At 38.1% G+C, this 22,564-nt stretch overlaps 1 long non-coding RNA gene across 1 annotated transcript; it reads left to right on the top strand.

The window, feature by feature from the left end:
• The first annotated feature begins 1,173 nt into the window (after positions 1 to 1,173).
• LOC140640998 (uncharacterized) lies at positions 1,174 to 10,536 on the top strand. Its single transcript, XR_012037569.1, has 3 exons — positions 1,174 to 2,811; positions 2,906 to 6,201; positions 10,107 to 10,536. It is a non-coding gene; the product is annotated as an uncharacterized lncRNA (long non-coding RNA).
• The last annotated feature ends 12,028 nt before the right edge of the window (positions 10,537 to 22,564 follow it).

Raw genomic sequence — 22,564 nt, forward strand, 5'->3', positions numbered from 1 at the left:
CATCTTGGACCGTGAGAATAATAGTTGTATTCTGAGATCCCTGGGTGGCTCAGTGGTTTAGCGCATGCCTTCAGCCCAGGGCGTGGTCCTGGAGTCCCGGGATTGAGTCCCACGTCGGGCTCCTTGCGGGGAGCCTGCTTCTCCCTCTGCCTCTCTCTCTCTCTCTCTCTCTCTCTCTGGGTCTCTCATGAATAAATAAATAAAATCTTTTAAAAAAAAATAGTTGCATTCTAGCAATGGGTGAGTAACAAGCTGGAAGGGGCCTAACTTCCTGCAGACTTTATGGAGCAGAACCACCATTTTCATCTCAGATTTCCCGTCTACCCACTTTGACGTTGACTCTTCTGTCACATTCAGCTGAACTTGATCCCGACTAATAAACCCAAACCTGTAGCCGGAGGCTATGTTTCATTGCCTTACAAGAGTGCTGTGGCAGAAAAAAAGAACATAATGAATTGCTCATGGGCTCCTACAGTTGTCCCCGAAGGTGACACCCCTCACTTCTGCTCCATTTCATTGGCCATCTCTAATTCCAAAGGGAATGGGGACATACAATCCTACCATGTTCCCAGTAAGCAAAAAGCTAGAAAGATTTGATGAACAGAACAAATAATTACCAGATTGAGTCGCATGACAATGAGAAGACAGTTGAATTCACAATGCGAAGGAGAGGGGGAAATGGGGTGTGGGAAGCAAAGGAATGCTAAAAGCCTGGAAAGCTTAGCCTACTCTAAAATTTAGGAGGTTCTTACAGGAAAGAGTTATAAATCAGTTTCTGCAAGGGCTTTCTGATCTTTAGTTTGGGACAGTGAGTGTACCTGATGCTGCTTTATTTACATATAACCATTATGTGCATTATGGAACAGTGCCTGATTCTAACAGGGGATTTAACTGAGCAGCCATGGAGATTAGGTTATAGTCTTCTTTTCCACCTTTTTCATCCCAGCTCATCTCGGAATCTATGCCTCTTTGCATTGAAAACCACTGGGTTATATCAAAATACAGTTATTAAATTTTTTTTTAAAACTAAATGTGTCATAGGGGTGCCTGGGTGGCTCAGGTTGTGATCTCTGGGTCATGAATTCAGCCCTGTGTGGGGTTCCATACTGGGTGTGGAACCTGCTTAGGATTCTCTCTCTCCCCTTCTCCCTCTGCCCCTCCCCAACCCCTGCTCACACTCACACGCACTCTCAAAAAAAGAAAACAAAAAACAACAAAAACTAAATGTGTCATATAGGAATATGCATACTTCTTCATGATCACATTAAATGACATCACCTATCAACTGTTCCAGAAAATGCCTTATTTTCAAAGCAGTGAAGGCGGCGGGATTTTCAGGTATTTGGCATGGGTCTAGGCACATTTAAAGCTCCCTGGATAATCCTGACAAATGCCCTCAGGGTGAGCACATAAGCCAATGTGGCATCGTGTAGTTGCAATGAACTGAATGAGCCGGACTACGTTCATCGTCCTCACGGTAAGAGAGCGAGGGGCCACAGAGAACATTGTTAAGACTGCAGCTCCAATTTTGGCACTACTCTTCCGAGCTCCCTAGTGCATTTTACTCTCTAGTCTAAAGCAGTGGTTCTTAGTGAGAGTTGGCTTTGCAGGGAACATTGGGCAAAATTTGGAAATATTTAGGGGGAGAGCAGCGTTACTAGTATCTAGCGTACAGGCCAGAAATGCAACTAAACATCCTAGAAGGTACCAGACAGCCCCCACAACAAAGAATCATTCACACCGACATGTCCATAGCACCAAGGTTCAGAAACCCTGGCTTACACCACAAGAATTAACAGGCACAGAAAACGATAAACTTTCACTAGATCCAAAAACTAAGGTTGAGAAGCAACCAACAGGTACTGAAATGATAACTGGAGTTAAGCTCAGGGGAAAGAAAGAAACAAACAAACTATCCTGGCTTCATTCCACGAAATAAGGACTTCTGTGAAAAAACCTGGGTGGATGCAGTCGGGGGAGGGGGATGCATTGTATTTTTCTCACCACCTGCATGTTGACTCAGAGTACCAGAGTTTGATTGGCCAGAGACTGAATTTCCATCCCTTTCTATTGAGACCTGTGCTAGCAGACACCCACCCTGCAGTCTAGCCATCTTTCCACGTAAAATCAGGTGCTATAAAAAGATAGGACGCATGTGTGTTTGGGGAAACGTGGAGAGGGGGCCAAGGAGGAGAGCAGAGGCATACCGGCAAAGATCCTTCTGAGACATCAAGCATTAAGTCAGGTAAATGGAAGTGGAGCAGGAAATTTTTCAGATTCCATGTGTGTTGGGAATGGTGTCTTGTTTTAAAATCTGTTACAGTGTTAGCTAATCACAGGACAGGCATTAATGACAGGAGGAAGATGCCCCCTTGTGACTGTTGTCTACAAGAGTATCTTTTTGTTGTGAATTTAACAGAGATAGTCTCCTACATCCAGAGGCTGGAAAAATAAACCACCCGGTATGTTTCTTTAAGTGGAATTACCTGAAGATGGAGTTTAGGATAGAAAAGCCCTAGCAGTAGACATTGCGAACAATTAGAAAGCAATATGGGCAAATAAATGTTGTAAATCTGGTTACAACACTAGATACAGCTTTAAAACATTTTCAATGCACTTTATTTTATGTGTTTTAGCTCACTTAATCCTGCCATGAACCCGAGAGGGCTATCATGGTCACTCTGTTTCTGTAGGTGAAGCAATAGATCTATAAAGTGCTCAGAATCCGGAAATATAAACGGTTTATTGCCATCATCTTTCAACGCGTGGAGTGTTCAACATGTTGTGCTTTGGTAGCAATGCAATCTTGCGGTGAGTTGGTGCACTAATGTACTGTTGGTGTCAATCTCTGCATTCCTATCTGTGATGTACTGCCCTCAGATAATTTAGTATCTGATTTCCACAGGATAAACCTGAGCCTTTTACGAACCCCCGAGGAAAGAATCAAAGGAGTTCTGATCTGGTGGTCTACTCCACACAACTCCATCAGCCGATGCAGTTCTGGAAATTATCCAACGAGTCCCTTCTCTCTCTGGCTCACCAGGGTGATGTGCCAGCCTGTTGGAAGCACTCCTGGCACCCCGCCCCAAGTCTGTCATATGCGGGCACTAATTGGTCATTTTACATGATGAAATTCATCTCTCCAGACATCTGGCTTCAAAGAAAATGGTCCCAAGACATGTCCTTTCCATAGGTCACATCACACCGTCACCTTTGCCTTGTGTTTGGGTGGCCCAAGTCCAGTGCAAGTTGTCTTGATTGTCTCCTGACCCAACATGGCATCTACTATTTGTTGGCCTCCCTATTCAAATGAAAAGTAGCTTAGTCTCAAAACAGTCTTGGGAAAAGCAGGTGTTCTTATCTAGGAGATCCGAGCACCAGGACCAGGAAATGTGCCAGAAGCCCATTTCCAAACAACAGTTGGGCTTATCCTTGGCTAAGCTTTTCAGGATTTGCATCTTGAACAGGTGAAAGGCACATGTGTTGAGAATCTTACATGTGGTACTGCCAGACACCCGAAGCTTCTAGAATGCTCTGTTAGGCTGACTTTCTTCAGGCTGGCCATTACATTCACAGTGACCATTTCCTTTACTTCTTCAGGAATAGTCATCCACAAAGGAGAGGGCCCCACACATTGCCTGTATCCTTGATACTATCTTTAGATTCAGAGACAGGACCAGCCCTTGTGTGCACTCAGAGGTAGCAGCTTCATGTGCTCATCCTTCATCATCCTCAATCTATAAAAAATAAAATAGTTTCATCTATGTTTCTAGATCTTACAACTGAGGTCAAGGCTTGAACCAAACTCTGTGATCTCCAACATAATCCTAGAGGTTGCCCTGCTAATAACAAATAGCAATCACGGTAAAAGTTTTAAAAAGGCATCTCTTTTCCTTCTCCCACCAGTGTGGGAAATACAAAAGGATCAGTAAAGGTAACTAATTTCCTATTGACAAAGTTTACCTCCACCACTCTCATTTGGAGGCAGCTCAAACTATGGTTACATTATACATTTTATTTTTAAGATTATCACACAGTAAAATTGACTTCACATGTGTTACTGTTCACGAATTCAGACACCTCTAACGGATTCATATAACTACAATCTCAATCAGTATATGGAACAGATCCATTTGCTCCAGAAAACTCCCTCTGTAGTTATACCCTCTCTTGACCCCAACCCCCAAGCAAACCACTTATCTGTTCTGTATCACTATGGTTTTGTCTTTTTTTGAGGATCATATAAATGAATCACACAGTACATATTTTTTGGAGATTTTTTTTCACATAGCGTAATAACTTTGAGGTTCTTCTGAGTTTATGTACAGGTTTTGTGTCAGCTTAAGATTTCATTTATTTAGGCTAAATATCCAAGGATGGAATTACTAAGTCATACAGTAAAAGTATATTTAATGTTATAAGAAACTGCCAAAATGTTTTCAGAGTGATACATGGGCCATTTCTTGTTCATGATAGAAAGAAATGTGTGAGACTAGTAGTGGCTATGTCTCCCATCCACATTTGGTATTGTGTGTGTTGGTGGGCAGGTCTATATTGCATATATATCACCATTCAAATAGGTTTGTAGTGGTATCTCATCATGGCTTTTTTTTTTAATAATAAATTTATTTTTTATTGGTGTTCAATTTGCCAACATACAGAATAACACCCAGTGCTCATCCCGTCAAGTGCCCGCCTCAGTGCCCGTCACCCATTCACCCCCACTCCCCGCCCCCCTCCCCTTCCACCACCCCTAGTTCGTTTCCCAGAGTTAGGGGTCTTCATATTCTGTCTCCCTTTCTGATATTTCCTACTCATCATGGCTTTAATTTACATTTCCAAATGCTTAATCATATTGAACATCTTACTCTTTCTTCGTTCCCGAAGTTTCAAGTTTCTATCTGTCTGTAGAACTTCTTTTATAAACTTTCATAGAGCAGATCTGCTGGCACAAATCCCTTAGTTATCTTTCATCTGAAAATGTGTTTATTTCACCCTAATTCCTGAAGGCTATTTTGCTGGAGATGTGTAGTATATCTATAGATACAAATCATATAAAGATCTATAAATATATAAATAATAGGCAGATCAATAGATATATCCTCATATATATAATTATAGAATTATGTATAATTGTAAATTGATAGTCCCCCCCCCCTCCTTTTTCTATTATTCCTAGTCTTTCTATTGGGCTCATTTAGTACATTTTAAATTTCAGTTCTTACATATTTCAGTTCTCAAATTTTCATTTGATTCTTCTTCATATCTTCTATTTGCTGGAGTAATCTATTTTTTCCATTTGTTTCAAGAGTACTTGTTTCAAGAGTGTTTATAATTGTTGAGACATCTGTAAGATACCTTCTTCAAAGTCTTTGTGATATAATTTCAATTATATAATCCTAATATCTGCCATATTTTCCCATGCACGTTGTGAATTCTTTTTTTATATGGTGAGTAATTTTAATTGCATCCTGAATATTTTTAAATATGTGATGAGATTCTGGGTCTTGTTTAATTCCCAAAGAAAGTGTAGATGTTTTCGTTTTTGTTGGCAGTTAACCTGAGAAGTTTCAGGTCACAAGATCCAAAGAGCTTTTTGTGGGTGTTAGTTTCAATGTTAGCTCAGATTTCAAAGTTTTTGCAATGCTATTGGACTTCTCCCATGTGTGAGCTCCCTAGTGGTCAATCTGGAACCTGGGTGGTGTTCAGTTCCTAATCAAGATCAAATCCATGCATGAGCAGCCAGTAGGACCCCAAGCCCTTTGTTTCCCATGACCTACCTAGTATATTCCTATTTTTCTGGAGCTCCCCTTTTCAGTCCTCTATCCCAAAAGCTGAAAATTTAGTTACTCTGCTTTCCTGCATGCTTCTGGGACTACGTTTGCATTTGGACCAAATGGCAGGAGCACAGATTTTGGCACATCCTCCTGGATTTACAACTCTGCTAATAAGAGAGAACGGTTCTTGTTCTTCTTCCAAGATTTGGCTCCTGCAAATTCTGGTTGGTTTGCAACCTCTGCAATCCTTGCAGCTGCCAAGAGATCGCCTGAGGTTTGGGAAGTATGAAAGCAGAGAGAGGAAAAACAAGCATGCTCTCTCTATATATATATATCTCTCTCTCTCTCTGCACCAATGTCTGCCTACTTCGGGGTTTCATACTGCTGCATTCAACCCTGAAGAATCCTGGAAGGCAAGAAAATGGTAAACTCATTGCTAGCCTTTTGAATTCCAGTCTTCTTCCCCAAGTCCCCTGCTACTATTAACTTTTCTGAGTCCTCAAATAGTGGCCCCATGCCTCCTGTACAGACTTTATAGTCATATTCAGTGGAAGAGAAAGGGTGGAGTAAACTTATTCCATCTTGAGCAGAATTGGAATTATTACTTTATATTTTGAATAATTATTTTCTTCCATTACTCTTCCAGGATTATTAGTTCATTTAAAGTTTTATATCTTTTCTTAAGAAAGTTAACTTAAGTTAAAGTTAATTAACATTTTCTTAGGAAATTGTCCTTAATTAAAATGTAAATTTAAAAATTTATTAACAGATTTAAGTAGCATACATTTCCAATTATTATATTCTGGTCTACTTATATGGCATCATTTAGTTTCTTTACAATAATAGACATGGCTCATTTTACTTATTTTCTCTTGATTATTTGCACGAACATTTTATCTATTGTTCCTTTCAGAGACCCAACACTTGTACTTTTTGTTTTCTGATACATTAGCTTCTGCTTTTACCCTGAACAGTTTCTTTTGTAGTTCTTTGAGTCTTCTGTTCATTTATTTTGACTTATTCTGTTTTTTAAATAGAGCTCTTAGAGATACTACTTTCCACTGAGTCTAGCTTTAGCTAAATCTTACGTGTGTGCATGATTATTTTCCAAACACCCTATAATTGGACGTTTATCTCCTCTTTGGCCCAGAAATTATTGAAGTGAGTGATTTATTTTATTTTTATGTTATCATTTTAACTCCAAGTGTTTGTATATTTTGTTAACCTATCTTAAAATTAATCCCCAAGTTTATTTCATTGAGGCCAGAGAACAGGTCTGTTCTTACTGAAATCTTCTATGGCCTCGTATAGGTCCTAGGAGTAAAACATAACATTAGGTCTTGAGAAAAATAAGCATTTTTATTTGTAAGATATAGATTCTTCTCTTATAAATAAATTTTATTGTACATATTATCTAAAGGCTCTATATCCCTATTCACTTTAATCTGTCCCATCTGTTCAAGACTGAAAGTATGTTAAACTCTGGTACAGTCATTTTTTGACAATTTAACCTTGTATTTTTAGCTTTGCTTTATATTTTTGTGATATGTTGTTTTATGCATAAATGGTCAGAATGGTTATATATTCTCTGTGAATAAAGATACACTCATTAACAAGGTGATTTCAAACTTAGCAACATAAAATTAGTCTTTGTTCATTTATCATATTTATTTTTTTTAAGATTTTATTTATTTATTCTTGAGAAACACAGAGAGAGGGGCAGAGACACAGGCAGAGGGAGAAGCAGGCTCCATGCAGGGAGCCCGAAGCAGGACTCAATCCCGGGACCCTAGGATCACAACCTGAGCCAAAGGCAGATGCTCAACCACTGAGCCACCCAGGCATCCCTAGTATATTTATTTTGAACTTTACTATGTCTGGATGGCACCTCAGCTTTATTATAATTATTACTATGATTGTTATTATCGATATCACTATTTTCAAGTTGCTTGCTATTACCTTACCTCAGTCTTTTTTATCCCTTCTTTAAGTCTGTCTCTCTTCAATATGCTTTAGGAGGGTATTAGATTTCTGATGAACTTAAGAGATAAATATATATTAAATCTTAAGAGAGAAGAATATGCAGATGAACATTTATAAGATTTTAGGGTAAGAAAGCATGTTTTAAACATGCAAACAAAAGACAAAGCCACGAAGAGAAACATTAATTGATTTGACCACATAGCAATTAACACTTTTATTCATCATAAAATATCATTAAACAAGTTAGAAGGAGAAAAGATTAGCAAATGGCAGAAAAAAATCTTGTTATCCTTACATATAGAGCACCCTTGTAAGTCTACATTAGCAAAGACAAGTGAAAATATGGACAAAGGGCAATGGAAAAGAAATTCACGAAAGAATAAATTCAGATGGACGTCAAGCATATGAAAAACCATCCAACCACATTTTTAATTGTGAAACTAGGCATTATAATAAAAACAAGAAACTTTTTTCTTTGCATTTCATGTTGGCAAAAATCACCGAATATATATCCAGCCCCAGACTGGCTAAGGCTGAGTAGCGGACACAAAGCCGTGTGCTTCTATTCTTCCATTACCTCATCGAAGTTAAACCTCACTAATTTACCTTAGCATTCTTTGCTGCTGGCCCCAAATGTGGTCTTACAGTCCTTCTCATAATGGAGTTCCAAGTCACCACTACTAATTAATTGATGCTGGAATCTATCTGCCATCCCTAAAATCTGATAAAAGTGGGTCTCTAAAAATGCTCAATATATCCTGCTAAATTGGGAGGGGGGAGGCAAGAAACACACTTGTGTAATGTGAAAGAAAAATATACACACAGAATAAAGAACAATGCAAGGAAATATATAAATATGTAATAATGTTTATCTTAAGGTAGAGCAATTGCTATCAATGGTTATTTCATTCGTTGTATTTTAAACTACAGACTATACCTTTGTATCTACATCCAGATAGTGTTGAGGAGGTCATATAGAGGATACGACTGCCGGTTGACCTTGAGCAGGACCCAGGCAATGGGAGGCTGCCCAATACCTCCCCTGTCCTTGGCATGTATCTTTGCCCACCATTCCCCCCAGCATCTTAAAGAAAGCAGCCTTGAGAGAGCAATGTGTTGTTGAGACCATCTGGATGGTATATCTGACTAAACTCAGTTAAAAATCCTCCATATAGGGGATCCCTGGGTGGCACCGCGGTTTGGCACCTGCCTTTGGCCCAGGGCGTGGTCCTGGAGTCCCGGGATCGAGTCCCGTGGCGGGCTCTGGGCATGGAGCCTGCTTCTGTCTCTGCCTCTCTCTCTCTCTCTTTCTATGTCTATCATGAATAAATAAACAAAATCTTTTTAAAAAGTCCTCCATAAGGGTATTATGCTGAGTGAAGTAAGTCAATCGGAGGACAAACAGTGTATGTTCTCATTCATTTGGGGAATATAAATAATAGTGAAAGGGAATATAAGGGAAGGGGAAGAAATGTGTGGGAAATATCAGAAAGGGAGGCAGAACATAAAGACTCCTAACTCTGGGAAACGAACTAGGGGTGGTGGAAGGAGGGGAAGGCGGGGGGTGGGGGTGAATGGGTGATGGGCACTGAGGGGGGCACTTGACGGGATGAGCACTGGGTGTTATTCTGTATGTTGGTAAATTGAACACCAATAAAAAATAAATTTATTAAAAAAAATGTCCTCCATACAGGGCACCTGGGTGGCTCAGTGGTTGAGCATCTGCTTTCAGCTCAGGTCATGCTCCTGGCATCCTGGGATTGAGTCCTGAAGTGGCTCCCTGTAGGGAGCTTGCTTCTCCCTCTGCCTAAGTCTCTGCCTCTCTGTGTGTGTCTCTCATGAATAAATAAATAAAATATTTTAAAAAATCCTGTATATAAACTTTTGAGATTCTGGTAAGTGGGTGTGGAGGTCTACTGATCTTTCCGCTGACAAGTCTTGTATATAAATTCCCTCGCTTTATTAAACCTACCATCTATCCATCTGGAGTGGTCTTCCTCTTTCTTTGAGCTCCCTCCACTCTCCATGTATAGGGGCAAGCTTCAGATGACTCTTGGGAAACTTTCAAGTCTGAGAACCAACAATATAGATATGATGAAACATGTATTAGTGGTATCCTATGGTTAAGTAATTTAATACTGCAAACCTTCCAAAATGTCCATGTCTCATATAAAAATTTTTTTTCAAATTCTGGCTTTGTATGTAGTGGTTTCTGACAATCTACTGTGTATAAGCCACTCTGAAACTTAATGGCTTAAAACAGTTATTATCTTTTATGATTCTGTCAGTTAATTGGGATCGGTTGACTGGGACTCATCTGGTTCTCATGTGATTCCAATTACACAGAGGCTGTGGCTGGATTTACCTAGAGAATCAACCGAACAAGACGTCCAAGCTGGCTTCTTCACTCACATGTCTGAAACTCAGTGCATCTCCATGTAGTTCTCTCTCCAAAAGAATAGCCCAGACCTTTGACATGGAAGCTCACAGCTTCAGCAGGCAGGAAGCAGAACCGCTGGATCTGTTAAGCGTGATGACTAGAGATGGCATGGCATTGCTTCTGCCATAGGCTAATGGTCAAGCAGATAGAAAGCCTATCTAGAGTCAAGAGGGTGGAGAAATAGACTCTACTTCTTGATTGGGAAGTAGTGAGATCACACTGCAGAAGATCATGTGGAATGAAAATTACTATATTGTGGACGTCGTCGGAAAATACACTCTGCCAATGAGTATTAGAAGCAAACTTATCACTTTTAAGGATCTCTTACTTGTTCTTCAACTTGCCAGTCTCATACCTAAGGATTCTAATCCTTCAAAGATCTTAAGGAAGGACTCAATCCTTTGATGGGTCTTAAGCTGATACAAAGTCTAAAAAAAAAAAAAAAAAAAAGGAACTTTTATTTGCAGTAGCTTAACTTATCCCTTGTGGAATGTGATTTGATCTAAGACTTACAATGTTTGCAAACTTGAACAGTTTAAAATGAAATAACATACTCCACTAACTTCTGTTCATCCTGTTAATCTGTGCCTTGTTTTCTTCTAGCCAGATGTTTCTTATACTTCATTTGCCTAACAATATTCAGATTCGGAAACGATTCTAGCATGAAAACGATGCACCAAACATACCCACATTTATTTTCCATATCCCTGGCTCTTTCTTGATCTGTCTTGCATTTTTCAACATCCTTAATTTCTATTAAACCCAGATGGAATCTATGTTTGCCAGGAAAGAAAGAAAACCAAACACGTGCCAATATTTTATACTCTTCCAGGCTATATGGAAAAGGTCTGAAGATACATTATGCTCTTTAAAATCATGCACACCAGGCTTTTAGTTGAAGAAGGTGTGGTAGGCAACTTCTGAAATGGCCCCTAATGATCCCTGTCTCCTAATATCCATGCCCTTTTGTAATTCTTTACCTTTGAATATAGGTTGGACTTAATGACTTCCTTCCAACAAATAAAATATGGTAAAGGCATTGGGATGTTACTGTCAAGATTAGGTTACAAAGGACGCTGTTTTCCATTTTGTTCACTCTCTTTCACTCTCTCCCCGCCTTGCTCTGAGGAAAGCCAGCTGCCACATCATGAGATGCCCTATGGAGAGGTCTACATCGCAAGGAACTCACGTCTCTGGCCAACAGCCAACAGGGACCAGCAGCCTGTCAACAGTTATGTAGTGAGTTTCAAAGTAGAACTTCTGAAGCCTGTCAACAGATGTATGTTCTGAAGCAGACCCTTCCACTGTCAAGCCTTGAGATGACTGCAGCCCTGGGCAGCATCATGACGGCAAACTTGTGAGATGCTATGAGTCAGGAAACCCAGCTTAGCAACACCCAAAATCCTGGACTCCAGAAAATGCCAGATACTAAATGTTTGTTGTGTGAAGCCACCAAATTTTAGGGCAATTTGCCATGGCAGCAGCAATTTGGATACCTAAAATCCAAAGAGAAAGTTCATGTCTTTGGTTATGAGACCAAAGAAAAGAGCCCCTGTGGTCCAAAGAACATGGGGGGAAGTAGCATTTTTTTTTCTCTTTTCTCTTGCTACTTCATCCTGAAGGCAGTCCTGGTGGCACAGTCAATACACAGAGTGGGAGGATAAAACTTCAAAAGAAACTCTGGCCTTCTAGATGGTGGACCAAGGAAAGGCACCACAAAAGACAAAAAGTATAGGGGAAATCCCAGGGAGTAGACAGCCAGAGAAAGATTCCCTAATTCTATGTACAAACTGATACACATTCTCATGCATGAGCTGCAGGTGAGTGAACAGACACAAGGAAACATGGCTTTGAGAACTGAACTACAATATAAACCACTGCTCACAGCACTGACTTAACCTCTATACCGTGCATGTATGGAGCAGACCCAAGCAACACAGAAAAGCTTTTGCAAACTAAATTTACACCAGAATCACCACCCCCCACCCCCCGAAAGAGAGAACTTGTGGTCTAAAGCTAACTGGATTGTCTGCCAAAACAAAATAAAACCAAATGAAAATGATTGGAATCTCCAAAAGATTGTAAAAGGACCCAGAATCTCACAATATAATATCTCACAATATAATATTCTAAATACTCAATATACAATCCAAAATTACCTGGATTGTAAGAAAATGAAAAATCTGATCTCTTTTCAAGGGAGAAGACAATCAACAAATGCAAATCTCAAGATGGCCTAGATGTTTGTTATCAGACAAAAATGTTAAAGCAACTATTATATCCATTCTCCCTAAGGTAAAAGTGAATATTCTTCAAACTGTTTTTTTTTTTTTTTCCCTCTTGGCTTTACTATTGCATGCAGAGATAACACTTCACCTACATAGACGCATTTCTTCCATAGAGCCTTTGTGTTCAAACTGAGGATTTTTTTCCCTTTTTTCTGTTTTCTCTAAAGTTTTACTGTTGCATGCAGAGATAACACTTCGCCTACACAGAGGCATTTCTTCCACAGAAACTTTGTTTTCAAAGTTCAAAGCCACCCCCCCGCCTTTTTTTTTTTTTTTTCTTAAGTTTTACTGTTGCATTCAGAGATAACATTCCACCTACATAGAGGCATTTCTTTCACAGGAAGGTGATATTCTTAAAATGCATAGAAAAGTAGAATTTTTGAGCAGAGAAACTATAAAAGTGAGCCAGATAGAAACTTAAAAACTAAAAAATACATTATCTGGAATTTTTAAAAAATTACTGGATGGATCCATTGGCAGAAGGGGATGACAGAGGAAATATTTAGTGAACTTGAAAATAGATAAAAATTATCTAATCTGAAGGGCAGTCAAAAAATTTTGGGAAAAAATTTTTGGAAAAAAAAAGAACAAAGTCACAGTTACCTATGGGATAATGTCAAAGTTTAATATTCATGTCACTGGAGTCTCAGAAAGAGAAGAATATGACTGATGCAAAAATACATATATTTGAAGAAATTATAGGTAGACACTTCTTAAATTTTGGGAAAGACATAAACTTATAGATTCAAGAAGTTCTGAGAACCCTATATAGAATAAACTAAAAAACTAAACAAAACAAACACCATTCTTAGCCAGATATATCATAATAATATCATAGAATAATCAAACTATCAAAAACCCAAGTCACCTAGAGAAACAATCTGAATGACTATGGATTTCTCATCAAAAACCATGGACGCCAAAGACAGTGAAATAACAACGTTCAACCACTTAAAAAAAAAAAAAGGAATTATCAACCCAAAACTCTATATGCAACAAAAATGTTCTTCAGGAACAATGGTAAACAAAGACATTTTCAGCTGATGGGAAACTGGAAGAACTAGAAACTAGCAGACCTGTTCTAAAAGATACTAAAGTAAGCTCTTAAAGATGAAGAAAAATGATACCAGAGGGAAACATGGAACTACAGAAATAAAAGGTGACTATATCTATCTTTATATAGATATAAAGGTAAATATAATAGATTACTTTTCTCCTTTTGAGTCCTTGAAATATAACTATCAAATGCAAAAAGTATAAAATTGTCTGGTGAGGCTTTCAAGGTGAGTATGTGAATATTATTACAACTATAACATAAAGAAAGAAGTATAAAGGAACTTATGTGGATGTAAAGCTTCTACATTTCTATATGCTCTAATTAAAAACAAAGACTGGCAGATTATATTTTAAAGCAGACTCAGCTATATGTTGACTACAGGAAATCTACTTTATATATAAGCATAGATTGATAAAAGTAAAAGGAAGGTAAAGGATATATTATGAAAACACCAATCAAAAGAATACTACAGTAGCCATATTAACATCAGAAAGAGTAGACTTTAGAACAGGTAAATATTATCAGGATAACAAAGGACATTAAATTAATTATTAAATACTAATAAAAAGGTGAATTCTCCAAGACGTAATAATCCTTAATGTGTGCTCGTAACAGCAGGCATCAAACTACATGAAGCAAAAACTGATAGATCTAAGAGGAAATAGACAAATTAACAAATACAGTTGGAGATACCTACAGTCAATAATCAATAGAAAAGCCAAATGTAAAAATCAGCAAGGATATAGAAGACTTAACACTAATTGCCATTTATAGAACATTTCATCCAACAACAGCAGAATACACATTATTTTCAATCATTCATACAATAGTCACCAAGATAGATCATATTCTAGGCCATTAAAAAGTCTTAGTCAATTTGTAAGAATTGAAATCATACAAAATATATGTTTGCTATCAACGGAACTAAGCTAGAAATCAATAACAGAAAGGCATCTGGAAAATCCCAGGACACTTAAAAATTAAACAACCCATGGGCCAAAGAAGAAAACCTCAAGGGAAATTAGAAAATATTTTTCAACTGAAAGAAAATGAAAATGCAACACATAATTTATGGAATGTGGCTAAAGTGGTACTTACAGAGAAATTTGTAAAATTAAATGCTTAGATTTTAAAAAAATGTCAAGTTGGTTATCTAACCTCACATTAAGAAACTAGTGAAGAAGAATTAAACCAAATCCAAAATAAGCAGAAGGAAGGAAATAATGTATACATTACTACAGGCGTGTACTCTCCAAACATATGAACAGATATAAATGGATTGGAAAACAGAAAAATAGTAGAGAAAAATCAATCAAACCAAAGAATAGATGTCTAACAAAATGCTAGCCAGACAACACATGGAAGAAAAGATATGCAAATTATCAACATCAAAGGGGGGATAACACTACAGATTCCACAGATATTACAAGGACATTAAAGGAATAACACTACAAACAGCTCTATACACATAAATTCAACAACTTAGATGAGATGGACCAATTTCTTGAAACTATCAACTACCAGAAGTCATTCCAACTACCAGAAGTCATGAATTTGGAATTTGGAAAAATGAAGTCCAAATTTTTGCTGACTGAAAGGCATTCATCTCATAAAACTCTCCAGGTTTTATTCTGGACCGTTGCCTGCTCCCAGGTGCTGTTTCTTTAGCCTCAGGCTGATTTCCCATCACCACCCTCCAGCTATCAACAAAGTTTAGTTCCAAATTTAGGCCATTGATTCTTTGGTCTCCCCTTTTCCTTATAAACTCCTAATTTCATCCCTTCACCACTCACCCTGTCCCTATTTTTGTTGAAAGGAGAATTGATATCATCTTCAGAACCTTGGGCAGCCTAGGCTTCTACAGAAAAAATTTTGAAGAGTGTCTGATTAGCTTCTCTATCTAGGAGTCCTCTCCTTACTTATTATCTGCTGCCAGAACTTTCTCAGCAGTGATGTGTGCACTTTGTATTACTGTACATTCGGGAAGGATCAAAGCACTCGCCTATTACTCTGCACATGGACAAGCCCTCAATCGAAGGCCTTTCTCCATCTAGCCACACTACTCCCCATATCAGCCAGTTTTCAGCAGCATGTGGCTGGTCTCATGAGCTTTATTTCCCACTTTGAAGAACCAACAGAGTCTTCAAAGGAACTAAACTCCTTGCTAGAATAATCATGGTAAGGTTAGGACACTGAAAGGACATCTGCTATAACTCTTTCTTCTAATTTATACAACTTGTCTGTAGACTCTGGTTTATGGATTAATAACTTCTAGGGTTCCTCCCCTCTTGTTGGCTTTCCAGTTAGTTTCTGTGTGTTTATAATAAGATGGAAAATACATATTCCAAAAGCACAATTCTCATCTCTGTTTGAAAAATGATTAAGTAGCTTTTTACCAATTTCTTATAATTTTGGGTCATATCCCCAAACTAACACTGGACAAATACATATTTGCAGCTAAGCATTTGCCACTACCTTGACAGGTATGATACAGTGCATTCCTGGCAATATTTTAAGAGAACACAAGAGCAATGGAGTTTGTAATAGATTCACTAATGAAGCCAAAAAGTTATGATGTTTGAACTTCCCAAGAGCCACCCCCTTAATTAATATGAATTTTCTTTAAACCACCAGAACTGGGCCTCATTCCTCTCCCACACTCCCCGGAAATTCTGACTCCATCCAGGATCTTCCCTGTGATTTAAGACCATGAGGACATGGTCTTTATGGTGTCTCCCAAAGTGGAGTTCTCCTCTTAGTTACATGTTGACTATTAATTTGTCATGGAAGTGATCCCCAACTTTACAGAAACACCTGAATGCTGACACCAAAGCCTCTCTGAGCTGAGCCCTTGCCCTTTTATTTTCTCTTGTAACAAGGATCTGTGGCATATGCTTCTCTAAGAAAATACAACTCCAGATCCTTTCTTTTCTGTCTTTCAACACCTAGCAGGCACGGCTTACCCTTCTTTTTTCACATAATTACCTCTTTATGCTCTACCTCTTTTGTTCTTGTTTCCCTTTTTAAATCCCTAGGAGTATTAAGTTCAGAGCTAGATTTTCACTTGGAAATGTTTTCCATATTTGTGGCACCAGTGCCACCAGAGGATTTACAGTAGGTTAAATGAAGAAAAACAGAGTGCAAGGTGAATGAAGAATTAAAAAAAAAAACAACACCTCATCTGCAACAGATAAATCAAAATGCAAGTCAATTATTTTCTGCTAGAACGTATTTCATGAAATAATTCATAGGTATTCTGAGAACTATAGCTGGTTTGATTAGTCAGAAAAATGAATTTGTATAGTCTTTCTCCTTTAAAACAAAGATTTTCAAATTGGAATGCCTAGGGAATTCTTTTAAGCTTAAAAAAAAAAAGATTGATTGATTTCATAGAGAGAGAATGCACGCATGCATACACATGGGGTCAGGGTGGGGAGAAGAGAGAGAGGCTCTCAAGCTGACTCCACTGCTGAGTGCCAAGCCCCATACAGAACTCAATCCCACAACCCATAAGATCATGACCTCAGCTGAAACTAAGAGTCGGATGGTCAACTGACTGAGCTACCCACGCTCCCCAAATGCCCAAGGACTTTTTAAAAACACTAATACCTGAGTTCTCAGCCACAAAGACTCTAAATTAACTTGTATCAGTTGCAACCTGGGCAACAAGAATTTTTAAAATTCCCCAGGTGACTCTACTGCGCAAAGAATGACTTTCTCGTGCAGCAAATTTATCATGATCACAATCACCAGGAGTTTGAGAAAACGATTGATTGTTCGAATTCCTGATTCAGTAGGTTTAGATGGGGCCTGAGGATTTCCGTTGCTAACAAACTCCCAGCTTAAGCTGTTCTGGAGGTCATACTGTGAGAGCCACTGCTTTAGAGCACTTTCATCTGTGTATGAATCACCTTCAGAAGCAGGAGATTCTGTTAAAAGGCAGGTCTACTTCAGCTGGTGTGGGACTGGAGTAGAAATTCTGCATTTCTAATAAGCTTCCAGGAGGTACTAATGCTGTAGGGCATTCATGACATAAATATGCGTTTGTGAAATAGTGAGAAAAAAAATAGCACCAAGCACCATTTTAAAGCAATTCAATATCATTGAATTTTAATATTATATGGATATATGAGAAAAATTTCATGATCTTTGAGAAATTACCAAAAACTGTTTAATGTCATAGAATGAGAAATTCAAAATTACATTTTTTCCAGGTCTTATATGTTTATTCAGAAAGTGATATAACTATGGAAAGATGCATTTTTAGCACTATAAAATCCAATGTTTTAAAATCCTTTTGTCCCTGTAATTCTGTTTATTACATTTTTATAATCCTGAAGAAATTCTCTTATCTGAAGTTTTTCATGCATTCGAGTACTTTGCATGATGATGTCTGATGTGATCAATAATAAAGGATGCAGTGAAGCTGTGGCTATAATCATAACCCTCTTGTAATCTAAAAACAACAGGGGCTTTCTTTTCTGTGCTGGCAGCTATGAACTTACTGGGCAGTGACTGGGAAGAACTACTAATCTTTTCCTTGATCAATTAGTATGTCCAGCTGAGCACCTGGATAGGACTTTACAAGATGGGTAGCATCATAAGCCCTCCATTTACTTTGATCTGTTCCCAAATATCCACTAAAGACTTTTTTGTCCCAAAGACAGAGCACTGAGTTGCAAACTGGAGCATACGCTGACACAGATTTGTACTTTCCAGTATTCTTCAAAGCACAAATCAGAGTTTCATGGTCCCCCATAGCTTCAGTTTTCGGAACTGCCTGATTTTTTGGAAACATCTGAATGTGAGACTTCCAAATTCTGAAGAAGTAAGCAAAGAACCGAACAAAATGGCACTGTAGTGTGAAAACTGAACCTTTTAGACTTAAGATTCGAGACTTTAGAGGAAGCAACAGATATAAAAGTGGTAAGGAAGAGAAATATTAGAAAATGATAATTTGATAAGGCCATCTTTCAAAAGTAGGAATAAGATATTTAGCAGATTTTAGTAAAAATAAAATCAGTCATACGTATATTTCTCTCTTGCGAATTAGGATTATTCTCAGCAGCCTGAGAGTTCACATGTGATGGTAGAGAGGCTCTAGGTGATCAGTATAAGTCAACAAGGCCTGACAGGGTGACAGCTCATCAGGGCTCTCTGTAAAATGAGAAGGTTCTATTCGACACCGCTTCTTAGTCTCCGGGGGCAGAAGGAGGGCACATAATGCTTTGAGAAGCTTATGAAGGCCTCTAGGCCCTCTCTCCAGAAAAATTCATAATTTCTATGTGATTCCATAGATTCCAGATGCCCTAAAGATGATGGATGAGGATACCTAGAACCCCAGTGCACCATACACTTCACACAGTACTTGGCATAGAATAAGTTCTATATGTTGGTGATGATGATAAGAAATAGCTTTGTTTCATGAGGTGAAGAATGAGGAAAAAAAACCCCACTAGTTTCATAAACGGAGTTTCATTCAGGCTAGGGATTAGTGAAAATTCCTCCGAGATTCTGGCAACAGGCTGTCAACCTGTACTGTCAACATTTGTTATTTTGAATTCTCATTCTTTTCTGTTTTTAATCAATAACTTTTGGCAACTTGGGAGAAGATCTATTTAAAAACTACTGACGATTTATTTATTAATTCCTTTGTACCAAGCTCTCTGATAAGCAATTAGTCTGCATTAGCTCATTTAATCCAAACAAATCCTAGTAGATAAGGTTTACTAATGAAGAAGTTGAGGCTTCTAGTAACTCCCAGGGGTCCCACAGACTATTGTGTGGCAGGAGCAACTCTGTTTCACAAAGTGAAAAATGTGTGGAACACAAATCATTTTTGTAATAAACACATCTTCATTGGCTCAGGAATTACTAAAAATTCTAGCAAAGATCTGTTAATACTCATTTTCACTCTTTGTTGTTTTAGATTGTCATTATCTCCTGGCTTTCGTCAATATTTTAATGTGAACTCTGGATGAGGTTAACTAGGAGCTGCTAGCCAGAGGGCATTCTAGCCCTTGGATACAACATTCTGACCAGACTTGTCATTTCCATGGCATAGTTCCAACACTGCCATTTGGCTTCTTTTTCTTTGGCTTTCCTCAAGAACCTGCTACCTGGATTATAAACTGAACCTTCTCTATGCTCTATACTTGCATACCTTGTTTTCTTTTTCATTCATCTTGGTTTCATGCTGGACATGAAATTAGCTAGAAAATTCCACTTCAAAATGTCATTGCAAGGTTGTGAAGAAAAGAACACCAGATTTTATAAGACTATCATGCCCAAGTTTATTGGTAAATATTTGCCATTAATATCAGTAGGTAATGGAAACTGCTCATCTTGTGATCATCTGCTTCTCTTTTTAGGCTTCCAGCCTCTCCTTTCTCCTTCCATCATTGAAAAGCTTTCCTGATGCATATTCCTATTTTGGCCCCATATTTTCATACTCTACACATTCTCCTCGAGTGACCACATCCACTCTTGGACAATCATGACATGCAAAACTCCATTCCCAGCCCAGACCTCTTTCCAGACTTTTGACTTGTTTAATCATTTACAATCTGGAGCAACCATCCAGTTTTTCATGGGCATCTCAAACTCCACATGTCCAAAATAACGTTATTATCTTCAACAATCCTTCTACCTCCTGAAACATCCACTTCCCTCCCATCATACACCCATGAAGAATTAACTTCTGATGTTTCTCACAACCCCATAACGATCACCTGCATTAATTTATCCTTGTGAAACTCAGAATCACCTACATTCATTGATCAATGAATTATTAATCTCTACTTTCTGCATATGTAAGTAAGAAGAATAACATCCACTTATCCCAGAAGGATGGAGAGATGAGAGGAGTTCCATTTGTGTAAAGGCTCTTTCAAATATATCTTTGTGTGATTAAAATGATGGAATATCTTTGAATGGATTTAAGTATAAAATGCAAAATAGTCTATCTCTGTAAGTTTTTTTCCTTTTGGCTTAGAAAATGTTAATATTTTTACTCAAGCCATCTGGGACTTGGAAACATCATGTGCTTTTGATGACTATACGTGCAAACTATTTTTTGCATCTTCAAAAATCACCAAAGGAATGCTATTACTATGTTTGTTTTTCTATTTTTCTGACAACAAATTACAATTTACTTGCAATTCAAACAATTCTTGAAATATATTTAAGCAGTTCCAAGTGAACATCACAGATATCAAATGGTCAAATTAAAATATTAATAGCTATCGATAACTCAAGGGCTTCCTTGACTTACTGTCATTTGTTTGGGTGTAATTTTCTCTCATATTTAAAAAGTCCTTTAGCACCATCTGCTCCTATAATACTTTGCCATGCTTAAAAAATTTTATTCCCAGGCACGGCAGTTTTGAAACTACTCCATCAAAGTTTCTTAAAAAGAAAATAAGTTGGAAAAAGAATTTCCATTCCTCCTAGCTTATTTCTTAACAAACAACAGATGAAGAAGACGTTTGTTACCCAAGAAACACAGAGCTACATGAATATTTTGTTATAATCAGACATTTCCCTTCTGATTTTCCCTCTGACCCCAAGGCTAAGATGCCTGAGGAAACAATATTTTATGCGCTATATGCACAATCTGTGCAATACTTTTCCTTTAAGATATGCAGATCTAATTTTATAATCTAAACTATAAAATGAAAAAAATGAACTATAAAATGGGGTGAATTTTCATGTAGTCTCATCCATTTTATAGATAAACATGTAGACTAGATGGCCAAAATAAATTCCCCAAGGGAAGTTGATAGACTGAAGCAGTAACACCAGTAAAAGAAATCCAACAAAGTAAATAGATTCTTCCTCTATGAAACTGAAGCATATTCTTAGATAAAAAGCAGACCTTTCAGGGCAAATCATGGCTCAGTCGATGAAGCATCCAACTCTTGGCTCAGGTCATAGTCTCTGGGTCAGGGGATGGAGCCCTGTATCAGGCTGCTCAGTGGAGCCTCTTCACACTTGAGATTCTCTCTCTCCCTCTGCCTCCCACCCCACCCCCACTCGCCCACCCATGCTTTTTCTCTCTAAAATAAAGAAACCTTTAAAAATAATCAAACTTTTCCAATTCTTGACAGTGGTATTAGAGAATGAAGCAGCTGACTTTTCCAACGTGTCCAACTGCAATCAGTGATACTGGTTTAGAAACATAAATAAGTGGTGTTGGGATAGCGATATTGAAATTGTTGTAGATGGAATAAGAATAGGCCAATTGTCTTCTTAAGGAAGTCCAAGTATGGATGTTAAATTGTTTACAGACCTCTTCATCCTTTCAGTCAGTATTCAATATATATCAAACACCTGCTATGTCTAGATTCTGTATTGGTTTCCGGAATGAATCAATAGTTTTCTTATAACGTATCATAAAATGTATCCATCACCTTGTAGCTATAAATATAAATGGACCTCCATCCTCTGGCACTTTCTACCTGAATCCATTTTCCACCCACTAGCCAGAATTAACTTTGTAAAGTTAAAACTAAATTGCATGGTGAAGTTCAAACTCCCTAATATGGTTTACAAAGACCTTTATGGTTTGACTCTTGCTTACCTCTCTCGCTTTGCTGTTCTACTTTGTTCTCTGGCCACAATGAATTATTAACCATTCACAGAATAAGTCAGACCTCTGCATGCTGTTTCCCCTGGCCAAATGCTTTTCTGCCTCTCCTTGTCCGACTCTTTTCCCCTGACTTTTATTTCTAGCCTAAGCATCTCTTTGGCTAAAACTTCTTCAAGGACTAAAGCATGGTCAGGTGAGCCTCTTCTGCAGTCAATGCTTTACTCCTGAGCTATAGCCACAGGTGAACTTCTTATGCACTCTAGGCCTTTCACCTTGTAGCCTCTACCACAGCAAGTGATTTATTCGTCTGCTCCTGATAGACTGTATACCCCTCAAGGACAGGCAATATGCCCTGCTCGCTCCGAAGATCTCATGGTGTGAAATACAGCCTTGGCACATCTTAGTGATGATAATTTGCTAAACGAGTAA

The sequence above is a fragment of the Canis lupus genome, chromosome 10 (assembly GCF_048164855.1).
Source record: "Canis lupus baileyi chromosome 10, mCanLup2.hap1, whole genome shotgun sequence".
In the NCBI taxonomy this organism is placed as follows: domain Eukaryota; kingdom Metazoa; phylum Chordata; class Mammalia; order Carnivora; family Canidae; genus Canis; species Canis lupus.